Source organism: Chiloscyllium punctatum, chromosome 52 (assembly GCF_047496795.1).
Source record: "Chiloscyllium punctatum isolate Juve2018m chromosome 52, sChiPun1.3, whole genome shotgun sequence".
Lineage (NCBI taxonomy): Eukaryota > Metazoa > Chordata > Chondrichthyes > Orectolobiformes > Hemiscylliidae > Chiloscyllium > Chiloscyllium punctatum.
Window position 1 is genome coordinate 15305434 of NC_092790.1, and position 18900 is coordinate 15324333.

At 41.7% G+C, this 18900-nt stretch overlaps 1 protein-coding gene and 1 long non-coding RNA gene across 7 annotated transcripts in view; both read right to left on the minus strand.

The window, feature by feature from the left end:
• The window catches only part of LOC140470914 (uncharacterized), a 34715-nt gene extending 33008 nt beyond the window's left edge, over positions 1-1707 (minus strand). Inside the window, exon 1 of the long non-coding RNA XR_011956788.1 lies at positions 1214-1707. This is a non-coding gene — a long non-coding RNA (uncharacterized lncRNA). The remainder of the gene's footprint in view (positions 1-1213) is intronic.
• The window catches only part of LOC140470724 (histone H2B 1/2-like), a 698799-nt gene that overhangs the window by 666146 nt on the left and 13753 nt on the right, over positions 1-18900 (minus strand). For 4 of the 6 annotated variants that reach the window (XR_011956634.1, XR_011956633.1, XR_011956635.1 and 1 more), the window contains exon 3: positions 14227-14310. The gene's annotated coding sequence lies outside the window, so the exon portion shown is untranslated. Of the gene's footprint in view, positions 1-5300; positions 9186-14226; positions 14311-18900 lie in introns of those variants that run through there. The other 2 variants (XR_011956636.1, XR_011956632.1) reach the window with 2 other exon arrangements.

Genomic DNA, 18900 nt, shown 5'->3' on the forward strand with positions numbered 1-18900 from the left:
TGGTTTAACCTGAGGGTCACCACATCTAAGGCACAGGGAATGATCATTCACAGCAATCTCAACCAGAGCAGCACTTGAACCGCATGCTGTCAGCGTGACTATACATTGTAAGCCAACGAGAGAATCAACTGAGCAAACCAACTCCTACATGGCCAGTGGTAAAAACATTGGGTGGCACAGTTGCTCAGTGGTTAGCATTGCTGTCTCACTGCGCCAGGGACTCAGGAATAATTCCAGCCTCAGGTGACTGTCTGTCTATTGGGAATTTGCATAGTCTCCCCTTCTCTGTGTGGGTATTCTCCGGGTGCTATGGTTTCCTCCCACAGTCCAAAGATATGCAGTTTAGATGGATTGGCCATGTTACGTTGCCCATAGTGTGAGGGTTATGCAGGCTAGGAACGTTAGCCAAGGTAAATGCAGGGTTACGGGGATTAGAGAGGATGGAGGGTCAGGGTGGGATGTTATTCAGAGGGTCAGTATATGGGCCGATGGGCTGAAAGGCCTGCTTCCATGCTGTAGGATTCTATGATGTGCAGATTAGGGGGATTAGCCATGGTTAATGCAGGGTTACAGGAGTAGGGTCGGGGTCTGGGTGGGATCCTCTTCACTGGCTTGGGACAGACTGGATAGGCTGAATGCTCTTTGCACACTATATGGATTCTGGGGACATCAATGTTTAACTCAGTAGTGTGGGGCAATTTATTCTGATCTCAATTTTGGTGAGATTCACTTTGAGTTTCTGAAATAACAGGGAAACAAAATCCTATGTTTTCAGCTCCCCAGGGTATGCCCTGCAGATGTGAATTTGAAACTTGCTGTGACAGGTGGTGGACTTGGAGTAAGATATTAAACAAAAGCAGATCTGGAGTTAAGACTTTAATGATGACAGTTGTCAGGAACAAATAACCATCTGGTTCAAAATTGAAGACTGAGGCGAGGAGGAATTTCTTCTCTCGGAGGGTTGAGTGTCTTTGGAGTTCCTTGCAACAGAGAGCTGTGTGTGGGGACAGTGAATAGGTTTAAGCCTGGGGTAGGTAGATTCCTGATCAGTCAGGGAATTGAGGGTTACGTGTTAAGTGCAGGAAAGTGAACGTGAGGAATGGGGCATCAGCCATGATGTGATTGAATAGCTGAGCAGGCTTGAGGGGCCGAATGGCCTTATCCTGTTCCTATCTGTGATTGTCCTTAAGGGAATGAAATCTGCCATCCTTACCTGGTCTTCTCTGCACTCCTAACCCTTTGCAAACTCTTCGCTGGCTCTGGCTGAGCCAGTTGATTAGTTCAAGGATATTTAGGAATTGTATTCACTTCCCACTTTGGCAGAGATGGCCATATCCTGTTCAGAGTACCAAGAAATAACATTTGTCAGGGTCAGTTTTAGGCTTGTTCCAGTCATGTGCTTTGCCAAGAGAAATTGGTCTGTATAATGACCCCAGATATTCACAGCTCCTCCTGTGCACTGATTGTCTTTCAGGCAAAGTTTGTTATTCTCATCTGTTTTCACTGAGTCATACAGCACGGAAACAGGCTCTTCAGCCCAACTCGCCCGTGCCGACCAGGTTTCCCAAACTCAACTAGTCCCACTTGTCTGCATTTGGCCCATATCTCTAAACCTTTCTTATCCATGTACCTTTCCAAATGTCTTTTAAATGTAATTTTACCTGCCTCTACCACTTCCTCTGGCAGCTCATTCCATATACACACTGCCTTCTGTGGGATAAATTTGCCTCTCCGGTCCTGTTTTAATCTTTCACTCTCACCTTAAACCTATGCCCACTAGCTTTGGACACCCCACCCTGGTAAAAACCATACCCATTTACCTTTTCTGTGCCCCTCGTGATTTTATAACCTGCCTCAGCCTCCAATGCTCCAGGGGAGAAAAGCTACCCAGCTTATGAAGCTTCTCCTTATAAGTCAAACCCTGCAATCTTGGTAACATTTTTGTAAATCTTTTCTGTAACCTTTCTAGCTTAACAACATCCTTTCTACAGTAGGTTGACCAGAACTGTACGCAGTATTCTAAAAGTGGCCTCACCAACATCCTGTACAGCTGCAACATGATGCCCCAACTCCTGTTGTCAATGCGCTGACCAATGAGGGGAAGCATGCCAAATGCCATCTTCACCACAGTGTCTTGCTGCAATGCCACATTTTAAGGAACTGCCTTCCTGTACCTCTAGGTCTGTTTGTTCAGAAACAGTCCCCAGGCTTGTACTATTAACAGTATAGGTCCTGCCCTGGTTTGCCTGAACAAAATGCAACACCTCGCATTTATCTAAATTAAACTTCATCTGCCGTTCCACTGGCCCAGTTGATCAAATTTCCATTGTTCTCTTAGAAAACCTTTTCCTCTGTCCAAAATGCCTCCAATTTTGCTCCTGCTCCTACTCCATTTCTTGTTGATCTGTTTTTAGGCTGACCAGGCAGAACAGCAACCACACTGCATCACATACACCACCCTGATGCACACAGATACAGGAGGGGATGAGGAACCATGTCAAGACTAAGAGGGAAATGTTTATGCCATCCTTCCACGGACATTGTGAGACAGCACAGAAGAAAGCCTGTGAAGCTTCACAAATCGACCAACAACAAATCTATCTTCCAGTAAATGAGGTCAAGGCATAGCAATGTCACGTTTCTGCAACTTGGCTAGACTTTGTCTCTATTCACTCAGCAAGATGTCAGTTCCAATAATGGACTTGTTTTGAGAAACCATCTGAATAGTGGTCTTTCCCAGAACTCTCGGTGGGTCAATTTATATCACTGTAGCACAATCTAACTGTTGATAGCAGAGATTTGAGATTTTATGATGTCCTTTCCTAACTTGAGCATCCATTTGATGTCCTGGTAAATGGGTCGAGGCAGACTAGACAATGAGTTTAATGTACTCTGCACATTGTTTACTTAAATTGTGGTGAGCTGGAAATAATTCAAGTCAGGATCATTCACCAGCCCTATTTTCATTGCCCTCCAACTTCATCACTTAATATACACATGCAGCTCTATTTTCATACCTCGCATGGATTCTTCCTCCACTACGATCCTAGGCTGCACAATCCAAAATCCTAACAACTCTGAGCAAAGACATTTTTCTTCATGTCACTCCTAGCTTTCTTACTGACAGTGTTGAAATTGTGACCCTAGTTACTAACATACCAAGTAATGGTAACAAAATATTCTTTTTTCCCCTGTCGTAATTCTTCATAATGTTGAATATCTCTATAAGGTCCTCCTCTTAATCTTCTCTGCTCCAAGGAGAAAAGCCTGATGTCACTAATCCTTCCTATTATGTAAAACCCTTCATTCTTGCTATCATTCTAGTAAGTCTCAAATGGACCTTCTCCAGAGCTTGAAGAACCTTCCTTAAATAGAACTGAACACAAACGTGGTCTGACCAATGATTTGTCGAGGTATAGCATCACTTCCTCAGTTTTATACTCAATGTCTTTATTTATAACCGCAAGGATCCTATAAACCTTCACAATGGTTTCAGCTCGCCTGGCCACCTTCAGAGAATGATACACGTGAACTCAGAGGTCCATTTGCTCCAGTGCTCCCCTCAAAGTTGTACCATTGACCCTGCATTGTTGCTCTGTGTTTCTGTTACCAAAATGCATTTCATTTCATTTGTCTGCATTGGAATTCATCTGCCAGATTTCTACCCATTTGGCCAACTTGTCAATCTCCCAGTGAAGTCACTCAGCATCATCCTCACAATTCACTTCTTTCCCTGGGTTAGTGTCAACTGCAATTTAGAGATTATGTCCTCAACACCCAACTCCGAATCATTTATAGAACCAATGTAGTTATCAATGTGTACGTGTCAGTTTCTTCTATGTACATGTAAATATCAATTCTACCTTCCGTTTCCCCTATGTGAATATGTGAATGTATTTACCAGTCTGCTCCTGCTCTGTGAATTGACACCATCAATGTTGACCTGTATTTGTCTGTTTCTTATGTGAATTTGTGAGTGTATTTACTGGTCTGTCCCTGCTGTGATTTGAGAATGTTGATATTAATCTGTATTTGTCATTTTCTCCTATGTCAATATGTGAATGATATTTTTATACCAATACGCAACACAACAGCCTTTCTCACCAATATCAGAATCACTGATATGGTACAGCACAGAAGCAGACCATTCAGCCCATTGTGCCTGTACTGGGACATTCTTTTATGCATCAGTTCTGCAGTAATTGGGAATGTAAATTTCATCCACACATTGTTAGTGTCTATATGGAAAGGACAATTTGACATCAGTTCTGTAGACAGCTGACTTTTAATAACTGTCTTTGCTTGGTCAGACACATTTGTGTTCAGTTCTGGGCAATTTACTTAAGGAAGGATCCTCAAGCTCTGGAGAGGGGTCATTGGAGATTTACTGGATCTCATTCACCTATGTTTAGTTGTGGTTTTGTCTGAATGTAGCACAAACTCTGTAAATAAACTCTTTTTGATGATGCTTAATTGTATTGCGTTTCAGTCTGTTTATTTTTACATTGTGTGTGAGTGCATGTATAGTAGACTTTATCAGGCGCTGCTGGGCACTGTCTATCCTCAGCTGTGATAAGTGACGTTGACAGTCAATTCAAATCTGGAAATAATTAAGGCCAAATTTTATTCTTTTCCTTTCAGCATTCAGTGGCTGAGTGAGAGTGAGTTTGCTCTTGTGCTGCCAGTCTGTATCTCAGTCCATGTCTCCTGTAGTGAATGGGAAACAGCCGAAGTTCTTTAATTGTTAGTGCCTGTAGGAATCATGTGCAAGTGAAAGTGTAACACACTGCAACAGAAAGGATTGTGTACTGTTTGTCAGTGTCAAGGTAGGAAACACAATGGACCTTTTTGTATCTTGTATAGTGTGGAATCTAATAGAGAGTAATTATATAAAATGTTGGTCTCAGAAAGCCATCAATTTTTGTTTCAGTGCATAGTGATGTTCTTTTATGAATACTGGTGAAGTAACAATCAGAGTAAACTGAATCCATTTGCAACTTTGTGACAAACAATTCAACTGCATTGGAACTGACTAACCTTGTACGGAAAAGACAATTGGCTAATTCACTTCTTTATTTTGATGCAAACAGGACGGAACCCTGCTGATGAGGCACCATTAGCAGTAGTCTTATGTTGCTCTATAGTAGGGAGGAGGAATAGAAAAGGGCTTGTATTTTTTTTGTCATGCAGTGCAGAATATGTAAACTGTTGTCGGACTTTAGCTCAATCTACTAACTTACTTCCTTCTTTGTGTGAGCCAAGTCCTGTGTGTTCTTTAAATGAAGCAATAGGAGAAGATCTTCGTTCTCACACTTTTAAGTTTATTTTAGCAGGAAGTGGATAAAGCACACAGAGCTCTGGATCTAGACCTTTCTGTCCCTGACAAACTATACAGTGTGTCAGTTCAGAAAAATACCACACCCTTGTCCCTGACCCAGTCTTTTTAGATAGTAAAAAACATCATGCAATCACTGAGGTGGGATTATCTTCTGACTGGTTGTTAGTGTGACTCCATTCTCCGCCTCCTTGCGTTCCTGGATGTTCGACCCCACGTGACCCCGTTTTGCCCGCGAAACGGAGGACTTCGTGACCACCTTGCATGCCTCCGGCACGTGAAACAGTGCATCACGTGACCTTGTTTTGGAACGGAGCAAAGCACCACGTGACCTTGATGTGCGCGCACATAACGGAGCATCCCCAAAGGCTTCCGAATGCTGAGTATATTTACAGTGGCAGTAAGCCATATATTTACACTGTCAAATTCAGTTTATGGAATAATCAACGCCGTTCAACTCTGTTGAAAATAAAATGTGCAATTCTACAAACCTACCAATTTTGGCTTATTTTCCCCCTTTTCTCCACTGCTTTGAAGGGTGGTTATTAGATTCCATTAATTCATTGTGAAAAGTGCAGCCAAACCTCATGCTTTTTTGGTGAGACATCCCAGGGAGGGGGAAGAGGAATGCAGAGCTCTGTAGAAAATTGCAACAATTTTGAAAGAAGTACATAATTATCCAAAAACAAAGTTTCTGGATGGACTGAAACAGACAAAACAAAGCCTAATGCAATCTGAAGAAATGCAGAATGGTGTTGTGAGAAAGATGGGGATGATAAACTCCTCTGCTACCATGATCTCTTTATGCAAATGGATGCTGGCTGATCAGGATGAAAATTGTTAGCTGGTTGTTTCTGATCAGTGCAGACTCAAAAGTTTCAAAGGGCCTGATTCTGTGCTATAGGCCTCTCTGACAAAGGATCTGTGGATAGAAATAATTTTGAACGTAACATTCTGTGTTACTTGCAATGTCAATGGAACTGCATGGCTGTTAGACATTGTACTGTGTGTCAGGATGGTGTATGTTTTTGAAACTCATCATAAGTCAGAGAACGAACGAGTGAGTGAGAGAGAGATCGAGATAGAGACTCTGTGTGTGTTGGGGAGGGAGTGGTGGGTGGAAACATATGGTTACGTACTTACACATTAATCATTCTATGTAAAGCTTTGACACAGATTGTGCATTTGGAATTCATATTATTTGATTGCTGTGTCTGTGTAAGTGACAAAAGTGTCCTTCACAGTTAAGGATAGCTGAAACATATCCTTCAATTCAATTTGTACTCAATATACATTTGCTCTAAGTAATCGCATCAGCTATTTGTTCGCCTTGATTGTAACATTAAATTTATTGTTAGTAAATGCAGACAATATAAAGATTGGTGGACTTGTGGGCAGTGGAGAATTTTGTCAAGGGATACAGCAGGATATAGATCACTTGCAGATTTGGGTGGAGAATTGACAGATTGAGTTTAATCTGGCAAGGTGTAAGATGCTGGACTTCGGGAGATTAAATGTTAAGGAAAGGTATACAGTTAATGGCTGGACTCTGAACAACATTGACATACAGAAGGATCTTGGGCCATTATTGTGACAAAATTGAGAGCTGAAATGTTTCCTTCAATGTGCTCACTATCTACCTCACATATGGTTGTTCAAACTAACCGCATTGTCCATTTGTTCACCTCGATTGTAATCCTTAATAAAGTTCAGAACCTGTGAGGACAACCTCAATCGGGACCTTGGGTTCCTGTCACACTACACACTCACACACACACACACTCATGCAGACCCTCTCTCATCCACACAATTTCCCTCATACACACATACATGCACCCCCACACTTACACCCATGCACACACCCTCTCACAAGCTTATACTCTATCACACTCATACACACACTTTACCAAGCATACACACAGACATTCGTATGTGTACTCACACTCAAATGCTGTCCCTCTCTCTCTCTCACACACACACACGTACGCATGCAAGTCTCTGGAGGTGAATTTGCATTTGAAGAATTATATTTGCAGATACATTCTATTTTGCTCAAAAAGAGTACAATCTGCAGGCAGTCAATCCATGTAATATTTTATAAATTCCGACTTTTGCAAAAGAACGAGTCTGACTCAAGATTGGGATACAGACAGACTCGAACCTCACCTTTTTTTAAATAAAACCTGAAGTTATCTTGAGAATGTGACTTAAAAGAAGTTCTGGGATGTATATATTAATGAACTGAAACCTGCAACCCATTCTAAAAGATGAAACACTGAACAGCAATCTAGGATTCTTCAAAATATAATTTCAGTTGCATGACACTAATAGTCTTTTGCGATAAATCCTGTGTCTCATGATCCTGTTTCACAGCTACCTGATGAAGGAGCAGTGCTGTGAAAGCTAGTACTTCCAAATGAACCTGCTGGACTATAATCTGGTGTTGTGTGATTTTTCAATTGTGGTTGCCACATTACAGGAAGGAAGTGGAAGATTAGAGAGGGTGCACAACAGGTTTGCCAGAATGTTGTCTAGCAGGTATGAGCTATAAAAAGAAGCTAGAAAAACTGGGTAGTTTTCTTCTGAGCAGCAGAGACTGAGAGCAGACTTAATAGGAGTCTATAAAAGTTTGAGAAGAGTTGTAGCTCAGGTTGAGGTCCTGAATCTAGGTTTTCTTGCTGACCTGGATGTTTTGTCACCATAGTAGGTACAATTATCAATGATCCTCTGGATGAAGCACTGGTGGTATGGCCCGCTTTGTATTTATGCATCCACTACATTGAATAAACAGGCAGAAAACTAGCCACCAGGACACATGAACATCAACTAGCCACAAAAAGACATGACCCACTCTCACTAGTATCCTTTCACACAGATGAGGATGGATACCACTTCGACTGGGACAACACATCCATCCTAGGAAAGGCCAAACAGAGACACGCATGAGAATTCCCAGAAGCATGGTATCCCAACCGGAACTCCATCAAAAAACACATTGACTTGGATCCAATTTACCACCCCCAGAGAAAATGAACAGGAAATGACATCACCACAGGAAATTCCATCACAAACCAAGGAAACTTAAACACATAAATAGAAAGTGGGCCATACCACCAGTGCTTCATCCGGAGACTCACTGATCATGTTACCTAGTATGGCAATGAAACCTCTGAAAACAAACCTTCCAGTTCAGCCAGTAAACCTATATCCAGAAAACTATAAAATTGAGATGCATGGTTAAGGTTGATGGTCAGAATCTTTTTCCAAAAGTTGAAATGTCTAAAACTAAGGGGCATGAATATAAGGTGAAAGTTCAAGGATACCTACGGTGCAGTTTCTTTTAATGTAAAGACTTTTAGCAGTGGAATGCACTGCCAGGGGTGGTGATGGAGGCAGATACAATAAAGGTATTGAAGGGACTTAAAAATAAGCAAATTAACATGCAAGAAATGGAGGGATATGGACCGAGGGCAGGCAGAAGGGATTCATTGCATTTGGCATCAATTTCGGCATAACACCATACACTGAAGAAGCTGTGCTGTACTGGTCGAGTTCAGTGTATATTTCAGATGCGGATTCATTCAAATTGATAAGAACTGGGTAGCAAGCATTGATAATAAAGATTAAAAAATATAAAATTCTATTTCCTTAGTGGTGACTGACTCTTGGTTTGAACATATCTCTCTGGAAACGGAGCTCAATGTGAGTCTGACTGTATCCACTCTGACTGTGGAAAGGATGTTCTTTGCTCTGACAGCAGTAATATACCTGCTGTTTGTTCGAAGTAGCTGGTCACACTTGGCTGTGTACCGAGGGAATATTACATTGTCTTAGTCCTTTGAGTACTTGCCTGGAGGAAGACAGAAGAGATACCTCCTGTAAATCAACATCAGCTGTGATCGGCAACATCAATGTAACATTCAGTTAATGATCATTATGGTTTTTTGTTTAAAGCCAGAAATTTAAACAGAACCACAGGTCTGATTCCACTCCTGCTCTGAGCTGCTCCTTGTCCATTTTTTCTTCAAATTCTAATGCCAGTTGAGTGAGATTTGGAAACTAAACAACACCCATATAGCTCCATGAATGGGGCCATCTAATGCAAGTGGGTATATGGATATGTGAGTTTAGTTATTGATCTATGCCTGTCAGTTCCTGCTTAGTGAATGTGTGGGTGTAGTTATCAAACTGTAACTTTCGGGAAATGGTAAATATTATTTACATATTTACACAGCATTGACTGGTCTGGTCTCATTGATAACTAGAGAATCATAAAAATAATACAGCTTTGGGGGGGGGGGGGGGGGGGTGGGCATTCAGCTCATCTTGTCAATGCCAACGCACCCAGGTGCCCTTTCTCATCCCACCATCCTGCCACAGCCGGTAACCTTGCAGTTTACAACACTTGAGGTGCAGTTCCAGGGAACTTTTGTTTAAAAAAATGTAAGGTCTCTGCCTGCACCACCAAATTCGGCAGCAAATTACAGATACCCCATTACTCTCTGCATAATAAAAAAAATTCCTCATATCATCTGATCCTAAAACCACTGAGCTTAAATCTGTGATCCCTGATTTTTGAACTCTCTGCCAAAGTAAACAGGTTCCTCCTGTCTAATGTCTCCCTCTAATGTCACTAGTTAGTTAAAAATCACACAACACCAGGTTATAGTTCAACAGGTTTAAAAGGAAGTGCACGCTTTCAGAGTGCTACTCCTTCATCGGGTTGCTCATTATTTAGTACTGCCCCCCCCCCCCGTAGCCGTGGAGGATATGTTCCAGAACCTACAGTGTAAACGCAAAACCATTAAATTAAATGGGAAATATGCCTTCCTGGCAGCCTCCTGGTCCCTGGTTCTGGAACATTCCCTTTTATATATTCGGACCACGGTAAACCACGATAACCAGACCCACGAATGGGGGGATCGCCCTGTATTCCTTAATCATGGCACCTCTATTCCAAGGAATACAACCCCAACCTCTCCTAATAGCTACAATTCACCATCCCTGACAACATTCTAGTAAATCTCCTCTGCACTCTCTCCACAGCAATGACGTCCTTCCTGTAACATGGCGACCCGACTGCACACAATATTCCTGTTGTAGCCACCAGTGCCTCATACAGTTTCATTGTTATTTCCCTACTTTTGCATTCACCCCTCTGCCAATGAAGGAGAGCATTCCATGTGCTTTCTTTACAACCCCATCTATCTTTAGGGACCTATTCATTTACACACTAAGATCTCTCACTTCACCTGTCCCCCTCAGTATATTCCCATTTATTGTCTATTCCCATTTACCGTCTGACTTCCCAAAATGCATTCCCTGACACTTATCAGAGCTGAACTTCATATGCCATGTTCTTGCCCACTCTACCAAACCATCTGTCTAGTTTTGGAGCTTACAGCTATCCTCCACACTATCCACTACACGGCCAATTTTTGTGTCATCTGCAAATTTCACAAATTTGCCCAACATACGCAACTCCAAATCATTAACGTATAAAACAAACAGCTCAGGTCCCAACACCGAGCCATGCATAGCACCACTTGTAACAGCTTTCCATTCACAATGTCCGCCAACGACCATTATCCTCTCTTTCCTGTGACTGAGCCAACTTTGGATCCAATCCAACACATTAACCTGTGTGCCATGGATTTTTAATTCTTCGACCAGTCTGCTGTGATGTGCTGCTCCTTTAACAAGCTTGTAAAAGACACAGGCTCTGAAAAGTCGGAGTTGATGGGTTTTAGGGCTATTTTGATTATAGCTAACAGGTAATGCCTCAGGCAAAAGGCTTCCACATTTTTAAGAAGAACATTTGTACAATGAACAGGGAGTGTCCCAGTTTTCCCAGCTCAGCTTTTCTCTGGTTTGATTTGGTTTTTGACTGTCTGGCTATTGACTGAAAGCAGTCAGGCAGTTGAAAAAGCTGCTGAACACAAAGAAGCAGGTCCATGATGGTACTCTCTCTCTTACATCTCTCCTGTAAGACCCTGTTGTTTGATTTTACCTTTTGTGCCAAGGGATATTTATGGGGATTGTTGTAAATGTAGGGCCCACCATCATTAAATTAATATAATCTGTTGGGTTTTCAGATTTTTAAGTTATTTAGTATTCTGTTCTCTTTTGTTTGTGTATCATTCAGTGAATTTGTAAATCAAACTGCTTTGTCTAAAACTACTGGTTTGACCAGCTGCATCCCTCCTGGAATATCTTCGTTATACTTGCTTAAAAACAACTAACAAAGTAAGGGTCCAGGTTACTTTCTTGAAATGTTTGGAGGGGTCTGGCCTTTTCCACAACAGATTGGGGGCTGTTTGCAGAATTTATTCTGCAGTTCTGATTTGGGATTCAGGTTGTTGGACTCAAAGACAGCAAGTGGTAAGTCTGAGCGTCTTTTGTTCCGGGTGTTGAATTCAATTGGTTTAAACAGCGCTTGAATAAAGTGAGGACGGCAGATGCTGGAGATCAGAGAGGAGAGTGTGGTACTGGAAAAGCACAGCAGGTCAGGCAGCATCTGGGGAGGAGGAGAATCAATGTTTTGGGCATCAGCCCTTCATCAGGAAACAGTGTTTGGGATAGAAATGGCTCTTTGAGTCATCAAGTGTTTTCTGGGGGTGGAAGAAGTGACTTCAGAATTTTGCAAAAAGTGATTAAAGGCCAAGCTGCTGGAATTAGCAGATCAGCTGGAGCTCAACCTGCCTCCGTCCACAAGGAAAAGGGCGATAATGACAGTCATAGCTCACCATTTAAATTTGCTGGAAATGCCATCAGAATCTTTAGGGATGGCTAACATTCAAGTGAAAATGAAGCAACTCGAGTTAGAGGCAAAAGTCAAGGGCAACAGAAACAAAACAGTTTGAATTATGATTAAAAGCAGAAGAGAGGGAGAAGAGAGAGGAAAAAGAGTGAGGGGAAAGGAAAAAAAGAGGGAGTTTGAACGTTGGAAATTGGCACTTAGACAGGAGTTCAAAAATTTGCTTCCTGAATTAATAAGCACTAATGTAGAAGAGTAGAGAGTTAAAACAGCAAGATGGCATCAGAAATGGCTGATGATTGAGTTGATCGATAAATCAAAATTGGGCTGCCAAAATCAATTTCAATCCATGAGGGATAATAATTGTGGATAACAGAAATTCTCGTGTGGAAAGGAAAAAGTAGATCTCGGTGAAGATCACAAAGATAATTTACTACAGGGTAAAAAGGAAACCCTTGAAGGGGAAAGAGAAGTGAAAAATCTCTGGTGTCTTCAATAAAGTAGGCCACGTGAAATCAGTGTTAGTGGATTAGGAAAAGCATTGCAAGCCAGATGTAGGAAAACAAAATAAGCCAGTGAATTTTGTTGGAGTGGTAACAGAGAGCACTGTGCAGACTAGAAAGCTGCACCAGAATGTACAAGCTGGTCGGAGGTTGTTTATGGAGGAAGTGCCAGATCTTCTTCAACCATACACCGTGAAGGCAAATAGGCCTTCATAGGCCAGGAGCAGCAAGTAAAGAGGTAACAATTTTCAGAGATACAAGGATCCTCTCAATCTGTGATGCTAAAAGATGAGAATATATGTACCTCTGAAGGACTATTGCCAGAAAAGGTAAGAGTAACGGGAATTCACATTGAAATAAGAAATACTCAGTTGTAAGAAGTGAGGTGAGAGTATCTAGTGAGAGGGGAGAAGTCAAAGTAAGAGTACTGAACAAACTTTCAGCTCCAGGAATATAATTTATCATTGCTAATGATGTTGCTAATTCACCGGTAGGAGTGCTGCCAACTGTGGTTGAAAAGCCAATGGAAATTTAGGCAACTGAACTATTGCAGGACACATATCCTGGGATGTTTCCTGACTGTGTGGTAACAAGGTCACAAAGTCATCAGTTGAAACAGGAAAGATCAAAGAGTACAGATAAGAAAGTTGAAGGGAAATTAGCAAAGACCCTGTTTGATCAGACAGTTGAGAAATGGAGAACCTCACATTCAGGCAGATGAGAAATGGGCAGATGTTTATCAAGTCGTATTGCCTGTGGGTTATAGAAAGGACGTGTTGCGTGTAGCGCATTAGCAACTTGCGTAAATTATCTGTTTGAAATTCACATTATTTAATTGTCATTTCTGTATGTGACAACTGTTTAGTAAATGATTAAGTCTGTCCTTGTCTGTCACAGAAACTCCATGTAAATATGCTTCATCCCGGTTGGAGAATTTGAGCTATAGACAGAGGCTGAACAGGCTGGAACTGTTTTCCCTGGAGAGTGACCTTATAGAAGTTTATAAAATCATAAGGCACATGGAGAAGTGGTGGAGCCTGGTACTATTATAACATTTAAAAGGTGGGTATAATGAGAAAGCCTTAAAACTTGTCCTTAAATACTTAGACTATTGTAATGTTGAATTGTAGAGCACAAGAAAATAAACAGGGCAGGCAGGGGGGGTATCAGGCCACAAAAGGGGGAACCTAGGATGTGCAGAAGATAAAGAACATCTGTTCTCACCAAGTGATAACAGGATGCTCTAAAGCAATTAAGAATATTTGCCTCAACATCAATGAATCTGTGTAAAAAGGACACAGTGATAACATTTCACAGTTGTTAACTTGTGAAATTAATGAGACAGTGTATGTGATCTCTGAAACTTTATATCATCTCAATAGCATGCCAAAAACCTTGTAATAAATGGTTGGGTCCTTTGGGTCCTATTAGTTATAAAGGAATCTTATTGTGTGTGTGTGTGTGTGTGTGTGTGTGTGTGTGTGTGTGTGTGTGTGTGTGTGTGTGTGTGTGTGTGTGATATGAATGTTTTGAAGTTATTTGCATTTTGGACTCAATGATGATTGAGTAGCCATTGCTGATTATGAAATGCAAACTCTGTAAAATGTAATATTGATGAAGCTTTAACTTACTTAGTGTTCTTACAGACCGTAACTGCTCCACTGTCAATTCTAACTCATCAGATCTTATGTCTTCTTTGAATTTGAATCACAACCCTGAAAAGAAAGCATGTTTAATTTGAGACTAAAATTCAACCTTGTGGTAACAGTTCAGCCCCAGATACAGAATGATGCTGTGTTTAAGAAAAAAAGCAGGAGTCTCCTCCCAGCTTAAAAATTATTCCGACACAATCTGTCAGGAAGCCATTTTATGGTCAAAGCTTACCCTCCTCACTAAGAAGCCTTTTTGAAAAATAATGATCTCTGACATGTGCAAGGTTCCCTTATGACCTCTCCCACTTAGTTTAGACTGATACCTCTTTATGACAGGGACTTACCTCACCAACAGGCAGTGACTCGGCTGGATCTGTTTTTTCCACCTGATGGATGGCTAAGGGCCTATGGGAGTGATCAGTTAAGTGCACACAGACCTGTTAATTAACCTTTCTTCCTTACGAATTACTGCCTTCCCACTGTCAGTCTAATTAAGAACATGCAGTGTTTTTTGTAAAACTTTGTAAACAGGAAGCCTGTTTGTGACAGAAGAGTGGAGTAGCCTGCGAGGGCTCTTAAAGGAAGAGTTGGTATCCTATTCTTCTCAGGTTGTAGAACCTTAGCTAACCTGGCCCTTAGGTGTCAATGTTACATTATAACAGTGATGCTATTGGTAAATAAAAGGGAAGGCTAAAATTAAACTGTTTGTCAGATCTCCATGACGAACCAAAAGAGACTAATAAGTCTGAGTCCATAAGGGATTCCCTGGGTGATCTCAACTTTAACAATATGAATAGAAAGGGTTTAGAGAGAGATGGGCTAAATACTGGCAAGTGGGACTAGATTAGGTTAGGATATCTGGAAGCATCGGACAAGTTGGACCGAAGGGTCTGTTTCCATGCTATATGTCTCTATGACTCGACAACTCTTCGGTAATTCTTGCCCTGTCAGTGAGCACAGTTTGCTGGTTACACTTTGCTTTGAACCGAAGAAGTATGACAGTGTCTTAGTCCCTCAGGTGTTCGTCTGGAGGAAGACAGAGACACCATCTGTAAATCAGCATGAGGCTAGTCTGGCAAGATTGAACTGATGATTGTTACATTTATTGCACCTTCATTAGGATGTTTGTTGTTTTTTTTCTTTAAAGACAACAACTTAACCAGAACCACGGATCTGATTCCATTTTTGCCCTAAGCTGCTCCTTGTCTGGAGATTTTGTTTGTTTTTCATGTGATTTGATACCAATTGATTTGGAGATGCTGGTGTTGGACTGGGGTGCACACTGTTAAACATCACACATCAGGTGCTTCCAAAAAAAAACTGTTGGATTATAACCTGGTGCTGTGAGATTTTTAACTTGATACCAATTGAGTGAGATCCAGAAACTGAACAACAACTACCCAGCACCATGAATGGGACTACTCAACCACCAGGATGCTTACACAGTTCAATATCCAACTCCCCAACTTCTTGTTGAAAAGAGGATAAAAAAATGCTATTTCTAATGTTTTTACCAAGGCCCCAGTGTATGTCCTTTTACAAGAGTATCACACTCCTACAGTTGATCCACACAACCTCAAGACAGAGCGGGAAACAAAATGAAAACAGGATTCAGAGGATTGCAAACCACAAGAAAGTCCCACAGCAGCTTTGTCCCGCTCTGCCTCCCTCAGTCCGAGAAAGGCCTCTCTCTTCCCCCCAGCCCACTCACTTCAAGTTCCGGGACCAGTTCCTGCTCCGCTCAGCCACTTACAAACAGCCCGTGGTTGTCCCTGAACTCATCCCGACTCAATCCCGGTCACGGAGCCCCCTCTGTGTCCCAGGCTCGCATCCCGATGTGCTGCTGGAAGGAGCCTGCTGTTCCCTTGCTTCCCTGGGTGCTGATCTCTCCATTGCGTTTTTTTTTCAAACAAATTTCTTGCACTCACTGAGTAAATGCTTCTCAATGGCAGCGCTGGGGGAGGGCCTCATGCATGAGATCCTCTGCTCAGGAAGAGTCAGCTTTGGGGAGAAAAGGTTCAGTCCCAGATACAGTTGGGCTGGAGTGAGTGGAGGCGGAGCTGGATGATCAAAGACATTGCCCTGCTCTGTCTGTCACTCAGTTTCCTCTGAATTCACACACAACTTATCACTGTATGAAAAAAACTCATCCATTTCAAATTGTGATAACATTTGTTGTCAAGTTACACAATCCGCTGGAACCTGACCGTGAGTATTTTCTACGCTTGGGGTCGATGCAACTCATTCTCAATTGCACAGAGTTAAAGAGAAATGGAAAGAAATAGTTTCTATGTCATACTTTTCTTGAGTCAAGAGTTGAGTCACGTCTTGAATGTGGGATTAATATATCTTTGAGAACTTGATTGATAACTGTGGGCCCAGAGACCTATCGATAACTGCTCAGGCGTTGTGCAGCTTCATATAGGAATTTACAGCATTTCTCAGTGTTATGCAAATGCGTGTTAACCAGCAACTGTTAGCATGCTATATATGTGTCACTTTAACGTTGTATCTGTTGTCCTTATTTACATGTTTTGCATTAACTCAGCATCTGTCCATTCAGACTCTGGTCCTCTATGTAATAGTCAATTAGTGTTACTTCAAGACAGGTTTTATTCTGTATCCATCAAACACTGATGTAAGCGGTAAAATGTTACGCTATTTGCCAGCCACTTAAATATTCCTGCAATCTGTGCCCCTAAGAGAGGCGAGTTCTGCAGATGCTGAGGATCAGAAGGCTTATGCCTGAAACATCTAGATGAAGGGCTTATGCCGAATACATAGATTTTCCTGCTCCTCGGATGCAGCCTGACCTGCTGTACTTTTCCAGCACCACACTCTCAACACCAATCTGTGCCTGTCTGTTTCTGGGATGTAAAGCACTTTTGTAAACCCTATTTCAGAGTCTTTACATATCAGTAGGTTACTGGACTGAAACTCAAACCTTCGGAAGTGTAACTTATTTTACTCTGAAGGTGTCACCCTTTGACATAAGAATGTGTTTCATGTAGTACCTACAATTTTGAATGTACCAGACACCACTTTGGACAGACTCAGGTAGGACTCACTACCCTCCACTCCCATACCCTATAAATATCAGCTTCTGCACACAGACAGTCACCCAAGGCTGGAATCGAACCAGGGACCCTGGTGCTGTGAGGCAGCAGTGCTAAACACTGAGCCACTGTGCCACCCCAATAGCAGGGGGGAGATCTCCAGTGAGAATATGCCCAAACATTTTATACTTACAATGAGAGCCTATATATCAATCTACAAATTGCAGATTCTGCAATGTGAATATGTGAGTACAGTTGTCACTCTCTCCCGGTCAGTTTTTGCGATGTGCATACTTGAGTGAAGTTATCTGCCTGTACGTGTTGGTTTCCAGTTACTGAATATGTGAGTAGTAATACCTCTACTCGCATATTCAGTAAGATTCTCATATATGCATACTTGAGTGAAGTTATGACCTGTTGGTTTCTGCTATGTGAATATGGACAGTTTTTGCTCTGTGAATGTGATTGTTTAATTATCAAACTGTCCATGTCAGTTTCAGCATTGTTAAAATTTGAACATTGTTATCAATATCTACCTGCCACTTTCTGCCAAGTGAACATGTGGGGGTCTGTATTGAAATGTACCTTTTGCTTTCTGCGGCGTGAATGTATGAGTGTGGTTGTCAATCTTTCCGTCAGTTTCTGCTATGCGAATGTATGTTATAGTTATCCATCTGTAGTGATGAAGGGCTTTCAGCCAAAACCTCAATTCTTCTGTTCCTTGGATGCTTCCTGACCTGCTGTGCTTTTCCAGTACCACACTCCTGACTCTAATCTCCAGCATCTGCGGTCCTCACTTTCACCTATCCATCTGTACCTGTCAGTTTCTGATCTGTGAATATGGAAGTGTAGTTATTGATCTCTCCAATTTGAATATGACTGTCTAGTTATCTATCTCTCCCTGTCAGTTTCTGTGATGTGAAGATGATGGTCCGATTATCTATCTGTCCATGTCAGATTCTGCTGTGTGATTAAGAGTGTCATTATCAGTCTCTACCTGTCAGCTTTTGCTGTGTCAATGCAATGTCAGTTATTAATCTGCCTCATTAGGTCCTAGGTGAGTGTAAGAATGTAGTTATCAATATATACCGGTCAGATTTTTCTCTGGGAATATGAGAATGTATTATCAAAATGTACCTGTCTGTTTCTGCAATGTGAATGTGTTTGTGCAATCATCAGTCTATCCCTGACAGCTTCAACTATATGAATGGATGAGTGCATCTGTACCTGAAAGTATCTTTACCTGTCAGTTTGTGTTCTGTGAATAAGTGAGTGTACTTATATATTTGTCTCTGTTTAACATGACACTTGCAGAAACTGCAGGAGCTCTTTTTACTTCAAATCTCTGTTCCTCAACATGATTTCATCGATTGCCATCCATATCAGGATGGCATGGTGGTACAGTGGTGCCAGGGACACAGATTCAATTCCAACCATGCTTCATTATCTGTGTGCAGTTTGCACATTCTGCCCGTGTCTCCATGAGTTTCCTCCGAGTGCTCTAGTTTCTCTGCATGGTCCAAACATGTGCAGGGTTGCTGGATGAGCCATGGTAAATTGTCCAGTATTATTCAAGGATGTGCAGTGTCAGTGGGTT